General features: G+C 42.8%; 1 protein-coding gene across 2 annotated transcripts in view; it reads right to left on the bottom strand.

Moving 5' to 3' along the window:
- PGS1 (phosphatidylglycerophosphate synthase 1) overlaps positions 1-22,930 on the bottom strand; it is a 97,947-nt gene that overhangs the window by 72,928 nt on the left and 2,089 nt on the right. The window lies entirely within an intron of this gene.

Here is a 22,930-nt window from a genome sequence, read left to right as displayed (position 1 = left end):
TGGGAGCACATGGGAAAACCACCAAAGGATGACATTTTAAATGGGGCATGTTTGCAGGTGGAGTGGAAAAACTACAATAAATAGAAGAATGTTAACTTTCAGTTTCATTCTGGATTTGTAGCAAAAAAATAAATAAAATGCTTTTTTTTTGTTTTGTTTTTTTAAGAATCCCATTCAAAATATATGTAGATATGTTTATGGCTGTTTAGAAGCATTCATAAAGTGTTAAAGCTCTTCAAATATCTGGGCATGGTTGTATATATTCCACGTAGAGTGACAATTTCTTGTCCTTCTGGCTGGCTTGGTATCAATCAACATAACAGATACACATGTAAGATCGTGTACAATTCAACCTAATATAACCTTCAAAAACAAAACAGTAATTACTTTTCGCATTGTATGTAAACCGTACTATTGCCAGAATCTATAGCTATGTTTGGAATAATGATGTCATTTGAATGCTATTTGTTGGAACTCCAGCCCCACCCATATTGTATAACCGCTGTCTTTAAAAAAAATAAAAAAAAAACTATGGGGTTGTTCAAATTGTTGCAGTGTTTGTATAATGTTTTCACCCAGTCCTATTCCCATTTCACAAATAATGTTTAAAAAAATAAAAATCTAATGTTTATGGACCTTGCCCCTGGGCTTGGACCATCAATATGGTACAGCTGCTTCTAAAGTATGCATGTCCTCTACAACAGGGGTATCAGCATCAGTAATCCTACTATCAATGTACTATTATTATCATTCTTTATTTATATGGCACCACAAAGGTTCCGCAGCGCCTTACACAGTACATAAGTGAGCACACAAGAAAAACAGTTAATAGTAATACAAAACAATGCAGGACAAGGTTTATAAACGTAGCTGCATAAAACAAGCAGCAGGGAGTCAGCAACAAAGTATTAGGTGCCAATTGGGGAGTTAGGAGTAAATGATAGTATAAGTAGGGGCAGGAGAAGCACGTGAGGGACGAGGGCCCTGCTCGCAAGAGCTTACATTCTAAAAGGGGAGGGGCAGACAGACAGGGGTGACACAGATGGGAGTGGATATAGATAGTGAGGAAGGAGCATGGAGCAGTGGGTTAGGATATGTGCTGTGGAATGTGTGTGTTATAAGATGACCTTATGTTTTGTCAAAATTAAGTCCTTAGTTCATCTTTCTCTATGACAAAAATAGATTTTATTCATGTGTTATTTATATGAGAGATGAACAAAATAAAATAGTTGCACTTTAATTTTTGTCTGTTACATTTTAGCATCTAGGCCCTACTAACATCACAGAGACATGAAATAGCCATTTCCATGTGGACCAATTGAGGTAGCTGTATTATCAATGGCACCGGATTTCTGGGTATATCAACTGAGGTGCAGGTTAAGCCAGCGCTGGGTTCCTTGTTATAGCAATTCAATCTGTAAATAGGTCTAGTTGTTGACTGATAGATATCTATCTAAATAGCGGGACCCGAGGCCAAAAGACAGTGTGTATGAACAACCAGCATCTGCAGATATAACTGTAGATGATGGTCGTTCTTATACACTGAAACGACCATCATCTTCCAGGAAGCCGCGGGTCCCACTGGCCGGGTACGCCCCCACCCACCCCGCGGCTGCATGTGTACAGGCGATCGGCTAATTGCCCATACATTGCCGATGGACAGATATGTCTGCAGATCTATGTGTTCATTGGCTGTGCAGCACAGCCGACGCGATATGTCTGAACGAAGTCGTTCACAGACATGTCGCTGGTACACACTGGCCGACAGGCACCAGATATATTGGCTGATCAATTGATCGGCCAATATATCTGTCAGTGTGTTCCCAGCTTAAGGCTCTTGTAGATGCACTGTGACACAGTGATTTCAAATTTCAACACAGGAGAGAGAAAAACCTTTGATTCAAATATTTGATGATGTCAGTTTATTGTTGAACTACCAATTCTGGGGTTGGAAAATCAAATGTCACATGTGGCTGAATAATCTTGCAAATTCTTATAAAAACTGAACAATTGATGAACTTCAATTTAATTTCAAATGCATTTCAAAAATACCATTAGGAAACAATGCCCATTTTATGTGGTACAAGCTAGAAATAGGCCCATAGCTACTGTAAAAAAAATTATAATAATGATAATGTTGTATGTACTGCTTATGTAACAGGATTAATTAGACTGCAAACTGGAGTGACGACTGTCTACTAGTGTGTAAATTGTTAAATTCAATTATTTAATAATACAAGTTAGTAAGAACATATTCCTTGAATGGGGGAAGGGGGGACGCTGTGGTAACCGTACATGTAACTATCATTCATATGATTTCTGGAAGTCCATTTCAACAGTCTGATTCATGACAAAAGAGAATCGCTAACAGCTCCTTACAAAGACAAGATTCCCAGAAGCCTGTTATTTGTTAATGCCAGGTCAATGCAATAAGGGTCTGAGTCACAGCACAGAAACAGTTTCCCTTAACTAGGACTGTACTTGCCAGACTACACAATACCTCCTACACCTATGTCTGTATGCCAAAGAATAAACTGTTTACACTACACAAAATATCACATAAAATTTTAAGGAATACCCTATAATATCATTTGGAATTTTAAAAGACTTGAATGGGAGTAAAGGTTGCAATAGTTCAGCCTGGAGAACACTGGTCTACTAGATTAAATAATGGCCAATGTGTGTCAAGATAGCCAGACATAAAAATGGGTGAATTAACATATTCTCTTGACATGGATACCCAACAAATATATTTAAAGAACAGCAGGTCTCAAAGAGGTTTCAAAAAGTTATCATGATCAGTGTCAGAAACACAGATTGTTATGTAGGGAGCTCAAATATATATAGTTCAGGGGATCTGGGATCCCCAAACCCAATGGCTCATAATGCCATAAGGAATTTACAAAGATGTGTGAGAAAATAGCAAGACAGAAATAATCAGCTAGTTTGTATTTTATAAGCCTCCTCCAGGGGTGGGTTGTGAGGGGCAAATTTTAGAGTAAGGTGCTAAAATGTCATGAAGCATAATGATAAAGGGCTGATTTCAAAGAAATATACCTAACAAAACAGATGATCCCAACTAATCATTTGAACCTAGAGCAATCAAATTACCATCTTACAGACATTACACCTCCTTAGTAGTTCAAATCATAACCCTTCTGTAACGTCTTCTACAACTCATACCTCTAGTATGTCTCCATTACAAAATATATAGAAATTATATTATGCACCTATCAGCCATAACATTAAAACCACTGATAGCTGAAGGGAATAACATTGATCTTATTAAAATGACACCTGTCAAGGGGAGGGAACACTCAGTTCTTGACGTTGATGTGTAGGAAGCAGGAAAAATGGGCAAGCGTAAGGATCTGAGTGACTGACAAGGGCCAAATTGTGATGGCTAGATGACTGGGTCAGAAAATCTCAAAAACGGCAGTGGGCTGTTACCGGTATGCAGTGGTTAGTACTTACCAAAAGTGGTCCAAAAAGAAATAGTGAATCAGCGACAGGGTAATGGGTGCCCAAGGCTTATTGATGCATGTGGGGAACGAAGGCTAGCAGCCTGTCTGGTCCGATCCCACAGAAGAGCTACAGTAACATAAATTGCTGAAAGAGGGTTAATGCTAGCTATGACAGAAAGGTGCCAGAACACAGTGCATCGCAGCTTGTTGCACAGCCATAGACCAGTCATTATTAACCCTCCAAAATGAACCTGTCATTAGTTTCCTCCATTACTAACCCAGCCTTTATTATTAGCTCCTACATCATTAACTACTCCTAGGAAGCTCCTACACATTTAGAGAGTGGAACTGGACATACATTGTCTGTGCCATTGAGGGGCTTGCTAAATCAAAGAGAAACTGATGTAGTGTATCAAGAAACCAGGCCATGCATAGGGCAATCAGTGGTCAGAGCTGATGTATACACAGAGTTATGTTCTCTGAGCACAGCATAACAGCAGCAATTGGAAGACAAAGAAAAGGTGTCTAGATAGACACAGATGTTCTCAGTAGTAGGTACCATGGGTCAATATGTAGTAGCCAGGATGACTTGTACTAGGACAGCAGTCAATGGACTTAGATGGTAATTAGAAACCCGTGGCATCACTGAGGCACTTTGGGCCCGATTCAGAGATGCATGCTAACTACACACATTGCAGATATGCACATGGATAGCCAATGTAGGAAGTACTGCGCATGTGTCACGATTGTTACCTCCTGGAAGACGCAAACCAAATTTGGAAGCAAAACCGAGAATTTGAATGGGTATTCCTAGGAGGTAACGGGGTGGCTAGCCAGACGCGTGCATGTCACTGATAGAGTAGCATTGGTACAGGACACCATGTTCAGAAGAAGAAATTGAACCTGGCACAGGGCTGGTGCAAACTTCGATGTTGTGACCGAAGGTGCGTCTAAAGACGGACCAAGACAAATTAGCGTTGTGGCCTTTGGGCATCTCAATAGAAACAGAATGGGCTGCGGCAAAAGATGCATCTGCGTGCACCTCTGAATCAGGCCCTTTGTGACCGATATTCATGAAACACAGATCTCTAGTTAATTGATGGGTAGAAGTTAAACTCACAAAATGACTGCCTACACTGATATCACAATGGATTCTCCTAATAGGAGTCAAAGCACTTTCCAGTAATGCAGAGGGTGAGTCAGCCATCTTGGGTGTGTTCAGTTACTGTTCTAAATAATCAGTCACACCAGTCCCTGCCCCACCGGAGCTTACAGTCTAGGGTGAATCGTCCAGTGAATGAACAGTTAACTGAATTCTCTTGTTTATGATGATGGTGTATATAGCAGATACAACATGAATTTAATAATGAGATATGTACTATCATCGTTACTATATCTACTTTTTGAAACAAATTGTGGTTTAAAGATTGTAGTAATAGGTAGGAATTTTACAGCCAAAAAAAACAGGGGAGGTACAGAAATTACCAGTGATTGAATGCTCAAAGCCAGAAAATGAACATGCAAGACCAGTGAATGAACAAGCATCTTTTTTGCCTATATTTGAGTAATTCTAAAATAGTTTCCGTGTCCAGAAGAAGGACTTTTTGCCGATTTCTGCTCGCCACCTCAGGAGGGCGCCCATCAGCAGAAACAATTGAATAGCTATGACGGGCGCGCAAAAAACTATTTAATCCTCCCCTATGTTATTTAGTTATGGTTTTTTTTCATTTGGTATAAATTAATCTAAATTGACATTGATTTTAAGAAACAAAACAATAATAATCTTTAAAAACCCCATAATTGAAAAATTTAGTCATTTACTGAAAAAACTGATCATGTTGTCCACCTTATCCAAGGCTATCCACGTAGTTTTTCACCACAGCATATACAATGCTAAACCTTTTAAAGCCCTTACCCATATTCACTGAGGTATAAACACTGTACATTGTTATATTATAAAGTGTTTAGTAAAAATTAGGCAGTACATCACCTTAGTATTTTGAGAGAAAAGCAGCTCAGACTCGTTCAAATCAGAAACAGAAAATCCATTTGAAACCTAGTCATTTGGACTTCAGGGGAAGTAGTCTGCATCACGACGGTCAGGATACTGTTGGTCAGAATCCCGGAGCAGGAATCCGACAACAGTCTGAATATTGAGTATTAGGGTAAGGGGTTAGAGTAAAGCTGGCTACACACTAGACCAACTTACATCCAACCAGCCAACTAGTTGATTGGTTGGAATGAAAATCTGGTAAGGTATGAAAGCAAATGACAATCAGCAATTTGCTCCCAAATGCCAGAAAATTGACCAAAACTGTTGTTTGAACAAATTGTTTAGATCAAACATTTAAATAACTTGTCTGACGTCCATTTCCATCTGTTTTCTGGCATTTAGGAGCAAATTGCTGATCATCAGTTACTCCCATACGTTACCAGATTTTCATTCCAACCAATCAACTAGTTGGCTGGTTGGACAGATAATCTTTAGATGTGTGGCCAGCTTAAGGCTTATAATACTTACCAAATTCTGTCAGATTCTGACTGTCAGGATGCCGCTGTTGGTATTCTGCCCGCCGGGATCCCGTGCCGAAACAGACTTCAGGATCCAATTAGACGCTTATTTTAATATTTTACATTTGAGAATATTAATTCACTGGTAGTGTTCATTCAATGGCTGATTCACCCTAAATACACTACAACACGCAGTTTAGGCTTCATTTTTGTCAGAAAGCCAATTAACCTACAAGTAAGTTTCTTGGAGATCAGGTAAAAATCAATCCCAACTTCTCAAGTTTTCCAATGTATGTAAAAAAGATACAGCGCTGAGAAGTAATATTTATATCATAAAAAAAAAAAATCTATCACAATGGGTAAGAGATAATTACATTTATCCATATAAAAAACAAAAGGCACAATATGCATAGATAGATTTTTGTTCACAGCCCAATGGGGCAGTGAACAAAATTCTGTAAGTCCGGTGATATCGTAAGTGCGGTATATAGTCGCACTTACTCGCGGCCACGACTAATTGAATGGACCCCTCAAAATCTTTGTATTTTGAGGAGCACATGAGCTAATCATGTATTACATGAGTCTATAAGCAACTAGTAGCCCTGAAAAGATCACATCACTCTCCAGACAATGCTACTTACTGCAAACAACTTTTCTATTTTGTTTTTATTCTAAGCAAATAAATTAGTTTTTTTTAATAGTCATAGTGCTTTCTTTTATTAGCATATTGTGTAATAAATATTTTATGAGATAGACTAATTCCTAAAATGTAAATCAGCTAGATCTCCAGGGTATAAGTATGCCATATATGCACAGTACTTTGTTCACAGTCTGATGTAGTTATAGGCCCATAGTCATGACACCACTGTACCTGTAGTTGAAGAACCATATTTATCTCACAAGTACAGATTTTTATATTAGCTCATGAGTCACATTACCAAGGTCCTCTGAGAGAACAGTGGTTTCTAAAAGGACACAGATAGGGGTATGCAGTCGGGAAGTCAGCGGACCTAATCCCGACAGCCAGCTTCCCGACTGCTTAATCCCGGCGAGGGTTAAATGACAGGCGTCTAAATCTAGACGCCTGTCATTTTACCGACGCCGGCAGACCGGCGCCCGGCATTCCGATTAAAGGGACGCCGTGCGCCGATAGCCATGGGGGGGGGCTTAGGTTTAGGATTCCCGGGGGGGACTTAGGGTTAGGCACCCCCCAGGAGGTTAGGTTTAGGCTAGGGGAAGGGGGGTTAGCGTCAAGCACCCCCGGGGGGGATTTAGGGTTAGGCACCCCCCCGGGGGACTTAGGTTTAGGCTAGGGGAAAGGGGGTCAGGTTTAGGCACTGGGGGGGGGGGAGGATAGGGTTAGGCACCCCTAAGGGAGGGTTAGGGGGTAGAATTAGGTTAGGGAATACTTACCTTGGACGATCGGGATTTCCTCCTCTGCTGGGATGCAGCTGTCAGGATTCCAACCGCTGGGCATGGGTCCGGTGGTAAATCATACCGATTCCCAGATAGGAGTAGGGGTATGCAAGTAGTTTGAGGGGATGTGTTATGAAATTCGTTCTATAGAAGAGTCCGGTTACTGTAACCAACACTTTTCTACTGACTGCCACTTTCTTGCACAGTTATTAACGTGAAAGCAAGCGTCACAATCTGTAGCTATGGGTAACACCAACTTATCTATGCATTTCCATAAATAAAATCTTTATGCAGGTGCTTTGAACTCATGATATAATCAGATGCTTTATAACTAAGGAAGATAATACATGGACCACTTATAAAGCCCCTTATACTCATGCAGTTTGTTTTGTTTACGTTTTTATTTATACATTTTATTGGAGGCATCAGACAATGGCCTGTATTCAAGTAAGCGGGAAAAGTCGGAAATTTTTTGCCTATTGTACCTTCTTCCGCATTCGCATGTTTGACACACGAATTTGCGGCATGCACGTCCCTGCGATTTGCCGTATTCAATTGCAGAACAGGAGAAAACGCAAATAGGCGAATGCCTAACAGGCGGAAAGTACTGAATAGATTGAAGGAATCAGTCTGTACCCCAAAATAAGAGGCACTAACACTGGAAATCATTACAGATGTGTACTATTAGCCCTATTAAAAGTACTTTGTGTCCTTAATTTGTGTTAAAAGCTTTCTAGAAGCATATTTGGAAAGGTGGTGAAAAATGATAGAGTTTCTAAAGTGCACTTTTAAAAAATGTGAAAAATCCACCTGCTGCATGCACCTGCAATCCTAAAAACACCTGCCCCATCCAAACAGCCCCCCAAGAAACCTATTTTGCTACTTTTTATCCTTGTCCCCCCACTTTTTAAAATTTTTGCCCCAAAAATTACATTTCCAAAGGGTTCCGAATTCCCCACATATACACCACAAGAGAGACATTTTGCACTTTTTTCCGTCTGCCATTCATTGGAGAAACTTTTCCGCCTGTTTCAGTGTATTGAGCTTCCGCTTAGGAGATTTGGTCTCAGAATTGAATTTGGAGATAAGACGCAAACAGTCGAAAAGTGGCAATAGGCGAAAAATTTTCTCCGATTTTGTCGTTTTGCAGCTAATTGAATACGGGCCTAATTAGAAAATTACACAATAGGAAAAGTGGAGATAAACTTATGTCCATAGAAAGGGAGCATAGAACACTCCGGCACAGAGGAGATCAGCAGTTGGGAAAGCTGGTTTGGAAAACTCATAAAAACATTTTTTCTAAAAAAGGAGGTACTGAATACACTACATCATTTGACAGTAACTATGGTCAGATGCCTAAAGTAGCAGGAGGGAAACTAGGAAGGAAACAAAGGGAAAGGGATAGAGAGAAAGGGAAAACCGTTTGAGTGACAGAGTATGGCAGGAGAATTGGGGGAGAACAGAAAAACTAAAATAGGAACAATTCAGCACAGTGGAGAGAGTGCCACGATACTGAATCCAAGAAAAGAGGTTGAGTAATCTCTATGCTAGTCATCAATTCCATCTCACAAACCAAATCTGCTTCTAGAGAGCATCCATAGGAGGAGGAGATTGCAATTTCAAGTCTCAGGAAAGGAGACAGCAGCATCACTCACAATGTGCAGTATGAGCTTGTTAAGGTGTTTAGGAGGGAATCGTTATGTAATGCCGGCGGCTAATTAGCCACCGGATGAAATAAAGGCACCGGAAGCCCGAACACTCTACATCCCAAATGGGGCTGGTAAGTACCGTAACCCTCCCCTGTCCCCCCCCCCCACCCCTCTCTTAGTGGTGCCCACCCCTAACTTTCCCCCCGGTGGTGCCTAACACCCCCTTCCCGCACCCTAAACTAAACCTTGCTGGGGTGGGGGACAGGGGTCTAGCCCTAACCTTTCCCCCCCCACGGTGGTGGCCATCCCTAACCCCCCCCTTTTAATTTAATTTTAACAGCTATTACTATGTGCATCATACAGAAAATAGGGAATGGGATTGAAATACTGGCGGCTAAATTCCGACAGCGGATGCCCAACAAGATGAAGCTTCCGACTGGGGCAGGTAAGTACCCTAACCCTCCCCTGTCCCCCCCCTAACCCTCCCTTAGTGGTGCCTAACCCTAACCTCCCCTCCTAGTGCCTAACTCTAACCTCCCACCAGGGTGCCTAACCCCCTCTTACCACTCCCTAAACCTAACCCTCCCGGGGGGGCTGCCTAACCCCAAACCTAACCATAATCCTGCTAGACTACCTAATCCTAACCCTCCCCCCCACGACTAACGCTAAAGGCGCCCCGGATTCACCTTCGATTGGGCTAGCGTCCTCGGGATTAACATAGGCGTAGGTATTTCGACGCCTATGTTAAATCCCTTGATAGGATTGAGACCAGCGGTCTCATAATTACATCCCAGAAAATAGACAGATGCTGGTAATAAAGTCCAGTACACAAGAAATAGGACAATGCTGTTCTGAAATAAATAAGGACATTACAGGCTCCTTCAAAACCTGTAACTGTCCTAGGAAATTTTTGGTACTTATGTAAAACAAATCTGGGTTACCACAAATAATGTGATACAATATTAAATAAAGTTACACATTGTTCAAACAAAAAAATATAAAAGAATTCCTGAAATTTAAAACTGCTGAACTGTGATTCAGGTCAGGGAATCACCGGTATTCCATTAGCTAAAGACACCACAAACTATGTATGTGTGTATCTTGGCACCACATCACACACGCCATTGAAAGGGAGTTACCATATTTAACTGTGTGGCATTAAAATGACTCAAGTGCTGCAGAATATTAAGGAAAACACAGGTGTGCCAGTGCGTTTGAGCTCCGCTGCTGGGGTGTGCATAAATGAGCCATTGATATGCCCTATGCAGCCTGAGGCCTCATAGCTTGCAATGAAGTTAGCAATTGCTGAGTAAGGTCTGAACTTGTGCAAGAGTGTGTGAGGCTGCGATGGTGCTCGATTCTACCGATGGTTTTGCAGTCTTGCTAAACATTACGGATGTGTGTAAGGTAAAGTGGGCGACGTTATGTAGTGCTGCAGCAGCATAGCGATCGCAATGGATTACCATACTATGGGAGTTGAACTGCGTGCGTAATCGCTATTGCAGTTGCGATCGGTAGGGAATCAGGCCCGCTGACAAGAACTGAATTACTCCTTTTACAATGAAGAGGTCTCTGTTGGCTCCATCTAAGAGGAGAAGGGGATGGTTTGTCAAATATCCTCCATTATCCTATCATGACTGGACTTGCCCAAGCAGAACGTGTTAGCACTACCCCATTCCACTGAAGTATGTAGTGGATCATAACAACGGATAACAAAACATTTGATGTTTCATCTTAGTCTCTATTGTTACACATTTTGCTTTACGTTCTGTGAAGGACCAATATAATATATGGCAAGAGACGCTCCATTTATACTTCAAAGTTTTCTACCAAAATAGACTCCAAAAATTGTGGATTGAAAAGCCAGAGGCGGTCCCACAATGCTCTTCAGATAGCATTTTCCTTAGAGTGGTTCAGGTATTCTATCCAAATGACACTTCCAAGAGGGAAATCACCTAAGAGAACTATTTAAAAATACATGTCCCTTTTTTCCCTAACTGCAGCCCCTGTAAATAGCTGTATACAGTAGCCCAGGGGCTCAAGTTAAGGTTAGGAAATTCAACCAGCAAACCAATTAAACAATAATTTAGATTGCTAGTTGTATTTGGCCCTCTCCCTCACCCCTATTTTTCTACCAGTGACACTAATCCTGTCTATATGCCCGTGAGACCCGTCATTGCTTGCTATTATGAGCCTTAAGCTGGCCATCCACTATACCATTTTCTGTCAGATATCTGTCCAATCTGGCTGGTTGGAATGAAAACCTGGTAATGTGTGGGAGCAAATGACAATCGTCCATTTGCTCACAAACACTGGAAACTAGCCAAAAATGGTTGTTCAGACAAATTGGTCAAAACACACAAATTTAACCAATTTGAACAATTATTGTTGTCCTTTTTTCAGTGTTAAAACCATATGATGGACTGTCATTTGCTCCCATACATTACCAGGTTTTCATTCCAACCAGCCAGATTGGACAGATATCTGACAGAAAATTGTATAGTGGATGCCCATCTTTAGTGAGTCACTATATACCACCCTGTACTCCTCGCTCACCCACTATTTTATTAAATGGTGTTTATGATTATCCTATGTATTATTTGCTAAATTTATTTGATCACTGTATAGCACTACGTACAACTTGTAGGACCCTATAAATAAAAGTTAATAATGATAAAGCTAGTATATTTTCCATGACTGCTTCTGAGGATTAGAACCAACATTTTTCGGGTAAGGGTGCCCAATGTTTGGAAGGGTTTGCGAAGCATGTTTTAGTATTTTGAGTCATGAGTTGGGTATTTACATTCAAGTAAATATCTGGGTGGCTTTATTTTGATGTTATTGGCTGAAAACCAGAAAAGAATGAAAGAATACTTGTACAGACACAAAAAGTGATTTGGTGGCTCCAAAGAATGACAGCTATTCTGTGATAACAGTTTAAATTAAAAAGGCGTGGTGGATCTTCCAGAAAAAAAAAGGGGAGTATATTTACTATGTGATGTTTTTCAAAGTAGCCGTGTCTTCAACTGTTTCGCCCACTGAATTTAAAAGGGGCAATAATATTTTTAAAAAAAAATTAAAAAGTCTAAATTTTTTATTTAATATAATTGCCCCTTTAAATACAGTGGCTAAAAAGCACAGACTATGCACAGGCTAGTAAAATGTAGTCTTTATAATTCCATGTTAGTTAAAATGGGTTAGGGTTCAAAATTATATTCTGGACAAAAAACTAATGTGTTGGTACCTTAGCAGCAGTGATGGGTGAAACGGAAGTTTGGGCACCCAAAACACAAACTTTTCGCACATTTCAGTTTGCCATCTCTGGAGGCTGCAAGCAACTATTGAATTGCTTTGTCGAGCACCCATTATTTAGAGCACCTGAAAAAACAATTGTATTCCGCCTAAGAATTACCTAAACCACCATAAAGCCACGTTTGTTAGCTGGAGAAACAGCTAAATCCAACAAAGGGGAAAATCAAATTAGTGCGAGTTGGCTAACACAGTGGTTTACAACTCCAGTCCCCAAGTACTCCCAACAAGTCATGTTTTCAGGATTTCTATCTATGGAAACAGGTAGGATAATTACTGACCCAACACTGCCCTGTAACCAGAGTCCTTCCTGTGTCCAACCCTAGTCGCTACTCGGGATGGATTCCCAAGTCACTGGACCCGGGTTATATTTTTAGGACCCTTTTCTACTGACCCACAGCCTTGGTAGACCCGGCAATAACCAGAGTTATTGCAGCAGTAGAAAACAAGTATTAAAGAGTCCCAATGCCTGGAATAGGGCTTAACATCACTTAATTTTGTTTGCACCATCGTGGAACTAGGATAGAAACCTGACCATCCAATCAGGTGCCACCTTTATGCTACATCTCCTTTCTATATAGTCTAAGGGGGATATTCAATTGAAAGAGTTGACTCGCACATTGTTTTACCATGGCCAAAGAGCAGAGAGTAATTCAGTTAACAATGGTATGTGCAAAAAATCAGGGATGTCAAGCTGATTCTAGGTGCTATGCTCATCACAGGACTATGTAATTTAAATACGGTCTGTACATTAGTCCCAGTAAAACATCGTGAGAGTCTAATCCAGGGATGGGGAACCTCAGGCCCGGGGCCGTATAAGGCCCCCGGAATCATTTGGTCTGGCCCTTGGAGCTTTTTTTCTGCTAGCTTCATTTGGCTAGCAGGGTGCCTAGAATGGTACCCTGCAGCCAGAATCTATACAGCAGTGCCGTCTGGAGCGTCCTTAGGATGCTTCAGACTGTCACACCACTGCCCTTGCAGCTCCCAGGAACATCCTTAGGATACTCCAGGCATTGCTGTAATTAACAGCAATTGTTGCCCCACCCCTATGTGACATCACACGGAAGAAGCATGGCCTACACCAGGCCTGCAAATAATATTATATATATATCAAAATGGCCCTCGGCAGAAAAAAGGTTCCCCACCCCTGGTCTAATCGCACATAACTGAATCTCCACCCCAGATATGAGATACAGCATAAATGTGGTACCTGATAATAGAATGAAGCTGTGATTATCCTAAGTTGCCATGTTCACTACATGCTTCCAGTGCAGGTAGTTTTACCACACACGCACAGATGTCCTGTCAGCCAACTGCTCTCCAGCAGCTCAGGTCAGGTAACAAAAGGAGACGTTATACAAAATGGATAACTCCTTGAATAAGCTGGTGCAGTAAGCAAAAACATGTATTAGTTGGCCCAATACAGGGCATGTTGGTAGGTGGGATAAGAATATTGCCATTAGCCTGTTTAAAGTTATCTTCCAACAGGCCACCATCATACCCAATGTGGGCACTACATGTTTGAACCAAATCACCCTGTGCTGTGTGGCCAGTTTTAGCATTGTAATGACAAAAAAATAAAGAAAGCAGAAGTTATTTCCTAGAAAGGATGGAATATTACATAAATCCAGAGCCAGACTGTCAATTATAGCAGCCAGACATATCTATAAAGGGAAGAAACAATGTCCCCCGTTGCTTTTAAATGTGGCCCACAACCTTAAAAATGGGGCCTGCTGTAATGTAATGAAAATGACACACATTCTACTAACGGGAGAATTACGTAATACCAGACATGGACTCTTGCCTGACAATAACATTCCAGACTTTTGAAAACGTGGGGTGGCCCGAGTGTAAACATCCACACATTCGGCACGAAGAGGAAGGAACTGGACAAGAATATGGGAATCACTACCGACTGGTCACAGCAATGACATAGCCCTGTTACACTCACCATATTTCACAAATCTGTTTGTGCGTATTTGTTTATGGATCGCAGGGTGTTATGACGAAGTTATGATAAGAAGCAAGTAGAAATATTACTCAGGGGACAGAACTGGTGGGAGAATGCTTACTCAAACCTCCCAAATCCATCCACGGTCTCTCTTTCAAATGCTTGGTGAAATAAACTGCTGATCTAATTAACACAACATAAACACAAAACTGCAGACATACACTGTACGCTTTAAAAACCATAGGCAACTTTGAAACACATGAAAACAAAGACACACAACAGGGACTACTAAGACGTACTCGAAACAAATTAGATATCACATTTTACAAATTAGTAACACTATGAGTGTTCAATTTCCGTAAATCTGACGAAATAGTAAGATTGCAAGTAGGGGTAGGTAGCTATGATCAGACTTAACACAAATTTTCATCCAGATTATAAAACACGTGCACTTCCTGCATACAGCAAAAAATCATATAGATGTCTATCTCTCTACACAACTGGTGGTCACAAGACAAAACACCAGTCATTTTTTTGCATAAAGTTCCTGTGTTTCTGTCAGTTCCCAAAAGTTGTCCAACTCAAGCAGAGTCATGGGAGGGGGATGGGATCTCAAGGATAACCGGCTGGCAATTGCTCACTCTGCAGGATATGAGGACTGCCTACCACACTGATTCAACAGATGTTTCACTTCTGGGAAAGGTTACTAAATAACCAAAGGAGAAACCTCAGTGTGAGATCACCTGAGCTGGTCCCCACAACAGCAAGACAGACAACCCCAAAAACAAACAAGCTGCTTGCTTGTAATGTAACCCTCCTACCAGAATAATGTATGCAGTGTTTGAGGCGAAGCCTCCTGGAAAAGTTGTTTTTAAATGGTTAGCGTGCAAAAGATATAAGCCCATCCCATACACCCTGCACATTTGTTTAGAAGATGGCTTTAAATAAAGCTGGCCTGATGTCTAATCTCCCCCTTTAAACTGTCGTGCTTTTTTTTATATTTATTCATAGAGACAATCTAATCACAGTTCCTCATCATAACACTTTGGGTGGAATTCAATTGTTTTCGCGTTCCGCATCTCCCGTCTAAAGTGACAGGAGATCGCGGGCCGCTATGCAATTGTCCAAGATTTTCGTGCTGATCGCGCCGATAGAGGTCAGGTTTAGCCACGTAAAGCAGCTAAACCCAACCAAAGTGCTGGGCGCGATCGCGAAAAGTGATGTTTGGGCGCCCAAACATGTCACTTTTCGCACATTTCAGCTCTCATCCCCCAGGGGCTGCGAGCTGAAATGTAACGCTGGCAGCTCATCGTGCCCGACAGGAGCAAGAATTGAATAGCTCCATCGGGCACGATAGGGGCTGGAAAGAATTGAATTCCGCCCTTTGGGGTTGATTCAATTAGATTCAGAATCAGCTATATCCCGCACTTACTGCTTTTAACACACAGATTTTTGTTTGCAGCCCCATAGGTTATGAGGTGGGGGGGTGGTTGGTGCCGTTGCTGGAGATTCCATGCTGTCGTAACGATAACTCACCCCCTGGCGTCTAATTGAATCAACCCCATAATATTAGTGTCTCTGAAGTCAAACTTTCCCATTACTTACACACAGGAAAGAAGAGCCCTGTTGAACACAATCGGATGTCAGAATTGAGGCTGGTTTTGCAGCAGCTGAAGTGACATGTGTGCAATTTAAGTAACAGCAGTATCTGCTGGAATGGGTTTCGGTGGCTGCTGAGAAGGTTCCGACAGCTACGTGCATTACTTTACAGTAGCCAATTTCTGTCCACAGCCTATGGGGGAGCGAGTAGCAATCTGCTATCGGAACGGGACGGAAAATGTGCAGCGCACGCTGCTTAATTGAATCTGCCTCACCCATTTGAATTTGCCTACCCAGTCACCAGAGGTCCCTGCTGCAAGTGTACGGGTGGGCAGCTGATCACCCGTACACACAACCAGATGCACCAATACTGTATATCTGCAGATATATCGGCTATATGCTGTGCTGTAGAGCAAATGCAATATGCTTGTGAACGACGTCGTTCACAGACATATCGGGGTACACAGCCGCAGAGGCACTCATGATATATCAGCCGTTTGATTCAACGGTCGATATATCGCCCAGTGTGTACCCAACTTAAGACTCCAGGGCCCTCATTCAGAGCCGGACGCTCTGAGCAGAGCGCTCGCTCTGAATGAGGGCCGTCCTCCATAAAAATGGAGCGTCCTCCTGGACACTCGTATAGCTGTGGGTCGCCACCCACAGCACATACGAGCGTGCAGGATGATGGTCGCGATGGTCTTGACCATCGCCAGTGCGACCAAAAGCCTGTGGTTGGGGTTTTCGACCACAAGCCCTTGAGTGATTTTGGCTCTATCAGAGCCAAAATCACTCCCACTGACATCATTAGTGATGTCAGTGGGGCCGGCTTCTAACGGTAGACGTTCCCTTGGGAACGCCTCCGTCTGGCAGGCACGCCCACCAAAGGGGGCGTGCTGTCAATCAACATCGACAGCACGCCCCCTTTGATCAGACACAACGAGCGAAGGAAAGTCCTTCGCTCGTCGCATCTGGCGCATGTGCACGACGGAGCTCCCTCCGTCGTGCGCATGCGCAGTGCACACCATCGACCCACTTGTGAGCGGACAGCCGCTTGCGAGTGGGTCTGAATGAGGCCCCAGGTACGGAGCAGTGTAAAAATGCTCAAGGAACTGTCCAGTTTTAATTACATTAAAAGAATACACCATAAAAAGAAATCAAAATATAAAAGGTTAGATTCATTTTAACTACTTTAATTGCACTGCTAACTATCGTAACTTCAAGTTGCAATATCCTACAGATTGTAAGCTTCCGAGCAGGGCCCACTTACCTCTACATCTGTCTGTTATTACCCAGTCTTGTTTTATTATGATTTGTTTCCAATTGTAAAGCACAATGGAATATGCTGGCACTAATTGTCCCAATTGTACCTATAACTCCTTAAGTAGCACATCCACTAGACGATCTACTCCCTGTCCAATCTCTAAACGATTTTCCCTTGATTTTTTCCCTTGAAATTTTATCTTTCAGTCTGAACGATTTGCAAACTATTTGCAAACTATCTTTAATAGATCAAGTGAAATTGACCTGCACGTTCAGTCGACTGACAATACGATCAAACGACCAGCGGGAGCGCGCATCGTTGATCGTTAACGACCAAACACTGCACGATTTATAAACGATTGAACGATAACGACGTCGTTATCGTTCAATCGCCTGCTAAAATCGTGTAGTGGATGCGCCCTTTTACTGTCCTTGCTACACACTCAAGATCTTCTGCCTCACTATTCTACCCCCAACCGTACAATACCAATACCAGCGTTACCAAATATCACCCATAATCATCCAGTGCCATAAGCATTTCACGTGTGAACATTCCCATTTCCTCTACTGTAAGCTTGCAAAAAGGCCATCTCTACTACCTGCCTCATGGAATCCATATGTGCCTGTAACTCTAATTTTATGTTTTGTATCGTGTTCTTTACTCTGCAAATGTAAGACATATTCATTACAAATAGGGTAATGACATGCCCCTTTCAGACATAAACCCCCGGCTTTAACCCCGGACACTAAATACGGGTTGAAGCCGGGGTTTCAGTACTTACCCCCTTTCACACCTGGGTGATGGACCCAGGGTATTTCCATGTCGTCACCCTTCACACTGGACCAGGGTCTTCCAATGACCCAAGTCTTCCAGTGGACGCTTGGGGATGTTGTCATCTTCAAGCACTACTGTGCTTGCCAATCAAGTCCTTCTAGTCATGACCTGGGTCATACCTTTCAGACATAAGCCGGGGCACTGACGTGTTCTAAATCCTGGGAATAATACTAGTCGATTGCAGAGTTGCGGACCTGGGACTGTCAACCCGGGTCAGACCCTTTCAGACATAAGCAGGACCCGGGTTGACTCGCCGCGCTATGGCAAATTCACAGATTTTTTTATTATGTCTAAAAGGGGTAGTTGCAAATAGCATTTCTGACAGTTATACAGTTACAGAAAAAGGGCAATAACATGAGCCAGAAGGTATAACTGTATACAAGTATACTGGGCAGTGAATCTGTACAGCTATAGTATAGGGAGCACTAATGCTGGAGAACACTAGGTGATATATTCGTTCGTACAGCCGACTAACGATATATATATATTTCAGTCCATCTGGCAGTGTGTACATACAATATATATATTGCATAGGCTGTGTAGCACAGCCTATCTGAAAGATAAAGCTTTCTCATCTGCTTGTGTGTACACAGAGCCGACCGACCAACATGCTGGCCACAGGAACTAGCTATAATGACAGCACTAGTTGGTTCTTCGTTTGTGCATAACCTTGCCAATTTGATAGATCGGTCAGCTTAACTAACAATACTGGTAGGTTGATTGTCTTCTGATTAAAATGTATCCTTGTATGTGCTTGTGTGTTTATGGATTAAAGGTGCGTATCCACTTGCCGACTAGGAAAGAGTAGGATTACAACATCGTAATCGTACAGTCGTTCCTCATACCCTATAGTGCCAACCCTGAACGATATGTCGTTCAGTGCAGGCACCCTCCCTCATCCCTGAACATGGCCAATCTGTCATTATCGGCAGATTGACCGGCATGTTCAGGCGATGATTGATGTCGGAAACGACCAGTGGGAGCGCGCATCACTGGTCGTTTCCGACAAACTGCCAGTTTTATGCACGATTAATGGACGACTGAACAATAACGATGTCATTATCGATCAGTCGTCCATTAATATTGGCATGTGGATACGCGGCTTTAGTCTAATGTGGGATACCTGGACCTGATTCAGACCTGCTCGCTAAGCTGCGGCCGTTCGCACTGACCGATAGTCGCCCGTCTGCGAATGCATATAATTCGCAATGTGCATGTGCTCGTAGTACACAGACTGCCCGCTACTTTGAGTGACAGAATGTACCGTTTGTGGGTGGTAACAGGGGAAGGTGCTTGTGAACGGGGGAGTGGATGTTTGAACGCAGGCGTGTCTGGCCGTCAGAATGGAGTTTATTGGGTGTGCATAATTAGCAAAGTAGCGTCATTGAACACGTCACTTGGTTGTTTTTTAGCCTGAACTGCTCGCAGTGCTTGTGGGAGGATAGAGTCAACCACAAGTGCTGCGATTGCTTCCGATGGTCCACGATGTACCAATGTTTTAAGACACTTCCTGGAGATGACTTGCGCTAGTGGGTGTCTAAATACATGCTAATGGGCGTCTACATTGACAAAGTGATCGCTCGTCAAGACATAGTGGGCGTGCTTATGCCTTGCCGAGTGAGCGGCTGCCTTGACGTCACTTTGCAAAATTTAAATACGCTGGTAGCAAGCGGCCGCAATTAGCGAACGGGTCTGAATGAGCACCTAAATCCACTAACACACTAGCACATACAAGGATACATTTTAATCAGAAGACAACCTACCAGTATATTATTTGTAGGTAGACAGAAGCCAGAATACCCAGAGATATTGTCAAAACTGGATTATTGGCTGAGACAAGATCAGTTTAAAATTGAAGCGTGTGCGACGCCATCTTGCAAATGGCAGCTAGACTCCATTTTAGAAACAAGAATCTGCAAGACGCCATTTTGTGACTAGCGTCACTTCAAGTTACAACTCAGGAGCTAAGAACAGATGGCAATGTTTTTGTTAATCTACCAAGGGCAACTGGAAGAACAAGCTTCCTGAGTAAAAGTAAATAGAATAGACAATGGGTATTTTTACATACAAATTGGGAATCCCTGGATGCAGACAAAGTATAGTTGTGGCAATTGTAATATAATCCAGGCATTGATCTACACAATTGGATTTGTCTGAATCCTAAACAGGTCTTAGCCCCACACACAGACAGGATGGCCCCAACTTCACAGCTTGAGATGATAACACAGTTTCCTTTGAACACAGGAAAGGTGGGGGCCTGCTGACAGAGGGCATGTGGAGCTATCTGGCTCAGCATGTCACACTGCTAAAGTGCACCCATCTTCATACACACATTAATACGTCTTTATATCAAACCCCGAATACTCACACATTACATATTCACACATAAGGTTTAATAAGCTTTAAAGTGTATGATTTAAGTTGGTTCAGTTAGTTTAAATGCTGAGAAATAAAGATATTTGATAACTAAGGTATTATACATGCTAAACAAGTCGTGTTTGGAGTTGTACTGATGCGTACTCTTTTTACAGTATTCCGGTGTTATCGGTGGGGAGATCGCATCATGCATTCTCGAGTTATGGATCGCAGAGCCTACAAGCAACAAAATGTATATTTTAGGAACAGCTGTTAGGATGTTGCAGGGGGCGTGAAGAGGAAGATCCCCAGCTGTTAGAGGCAGGGAGAGTCTATTTGAACTAGCCTGTTAAATGTGCTGTAACAGATGCTTCTCCCCTGGGAACCAATGACACCAGCAACAAACTTCCCTATTGTCCTGTTTATTCTGGGGGGGTATAAATATGTGTGCACGAATGCTGGTTCTCAGTCTTCGTGCTGAATGCTGTATGACTAGGGGTCTCTTGCTGATGCCTATCTCCGGGTCCGGAAGCGCCTGCGTATGTATACTGTACTTGGGTCTGTATAATTTTCCTTTTGCGCCTAAATTGTGTCTAGATCAATTGCGTGTAACTGTCTGAACTTTTACCTGAATAACACTTGTGCTTTGGAACCACAGATTCCACGTCTAAGTCTTTATTTATGGTATGACTGCGTACGCAAATTAGCGTCATCCTTAGAGGTTTATAGGAAGGATTTTAGAAGGTACAGGCAGGGGTATATAGAGGTTCATTTTAAAATTAACAATATATCTCACTCATATACGGGAAAATATACAAACGCCACACAAATTAGGCCCTGGCAAAGAATCAACTCATGTCCCCAGTGCTTTCATGCAATATTGCTAACTACTGTGACCCCATGCTGCCCATAATATACAGCACTGTGCAAAAGTTTTATGCAGGTGTGGAAAAAATGCTGTGAAGTAAGAATGCTTTAAAAAAAATAGAAGTGTTTGCATTTTGTTAATAAAAATAAAACTAAAGTGAATGAGCAGAAGAGAAATCTAAATCAAATCAATATTTGGTGTGACCACCCTTTGCCTTCAAAACGGCATCAGTTCTTCAATTCTTCTAGGTACACTTGCACAGTTTCTGAAGGAAAGGAGGTTGTTCCAAACATCTTGGAGAGCTAACGACAGACCTTCAGTGGATGTAGGCTTGCTCAAATCCTTCTGTCTCTTCATGTAATCCCAGACAGGCTCGATGATGTTGAGATCAGGGCTCTATGGGGGCCATATCACCACTTTCAGGACTCCTTGTTCTTCTTTGTGCTGAAGATAGTTGTTAATTACATTGTCTGTATGTTCGGGGTCGTTGTCCTGCTGCAGAATAAATTTATAGCCAATCAGACGCCTCCCTGATGGTATTGCATGATGGATAAGTATCTGTCTATTTCTCAGCATTGAGGACCCCATCCTGACCAAATCCCCAACTCCATTTGCTGAAATACAGCCCCAAACTTGCAAGGAACCTCTACAATGCTTCACTGTTGCTTGCAGACAATCATTATTGTACCGCTCTCCAGCTCAGAACTGGCAGGGACCAGTGGGACCCAGGTAGGTACACCCATCTACTGTTCGAAGAGGTCGGCCAAAAGTGGCCTTCATGGAAGAGCTGCAGCCAAAAGCCATACCTTCAACGTGCAAACAAGGCCAAGTGACTCAACTATGCACGAAAACATAGGAACTGGGGTGCAGAAAAATATCAGCAGGTGCTCTGGACTGATGAGTCAAAATTTAAAATATTTGGCTATAACAGATGGAAGTTTGTTCACCGAAGGGCTGGAGAGCAGTACAATAATGAGTGTCTACAGGCAACAGTAAGCATGGTGGAGGTTCCTTTCAAGTTTGGGGCTGCATTTCAGCAAATGGAGTTGGGGATTTGGTCAGGATTAATGGTGTCCTCAATGCTGAGAAATAGACGGGTACTTATCCATCATGCAATACTAGCGTTCCCGCTAGGCTGTTTTAGCGGGGCGCGGCACCCTGCCCTCCTTCTGGAGGGCGAAAAGCACCCTTCCCTCACAGCCTGCGGGTGCAGTCTTCACCCGCGGGTCACAGTGTCCCGCGGGTGGAGAAATGTGCGGTGACCCAGTCACCGCCGGAGAATAGACGCCGGACGCATGCGCCCGGCATCTATTCTTCCTGTCTGCAGCGCTTGGGGGTTGCCCGGCGGGTTCGTAAGTGCCGGGCACGCCCCCAAGAGTGACGAAAAGGGGACGCATCTTATAGACACGCCCCTTTTCAATGGCCAGGCCCCCTTTTCGGGCGCGCATGTGCGCCTTTCGGCGGGCGCACAAAGGTGCCCTCTCTGGCTCCGGCGCCCTGCCTGCCGCCGGAGCTAGAGTGAAAACTACAATACCATCAGGAAAGCATCTGATTGGCTCCAAATTTATTCTGCAGCAGGACAACGACCCCAAACATACAGCCAATGCCATTAGGAACTATCTTCAGTGCAAAGAAAAACAAGGAGTCCTGGAAGTGATGATATTGTCCTCACAGAGCCCTGATCTCAACATCATCAAGTCTATCTGGGAT

Source organism: Taudactylus pleione, unplaced genomic scaffold (assembly GCF_031769625.1).
Source record: "Taudactylus pleione unplaced genomic scaffold, aTauple2 ptg000016l, whole genome shotgun sequence".
Lineage (NCBI taxonomy): Eukaryota > Metazoa > Chordata > Amphibia > Anura > Myobatrachidae > Taudactylus > Taudactylus pleione.
Note: the sequence above shows the minus strand (reverse complement) of the source record. Positions and strands in the feature narration are given on the sequence as shown.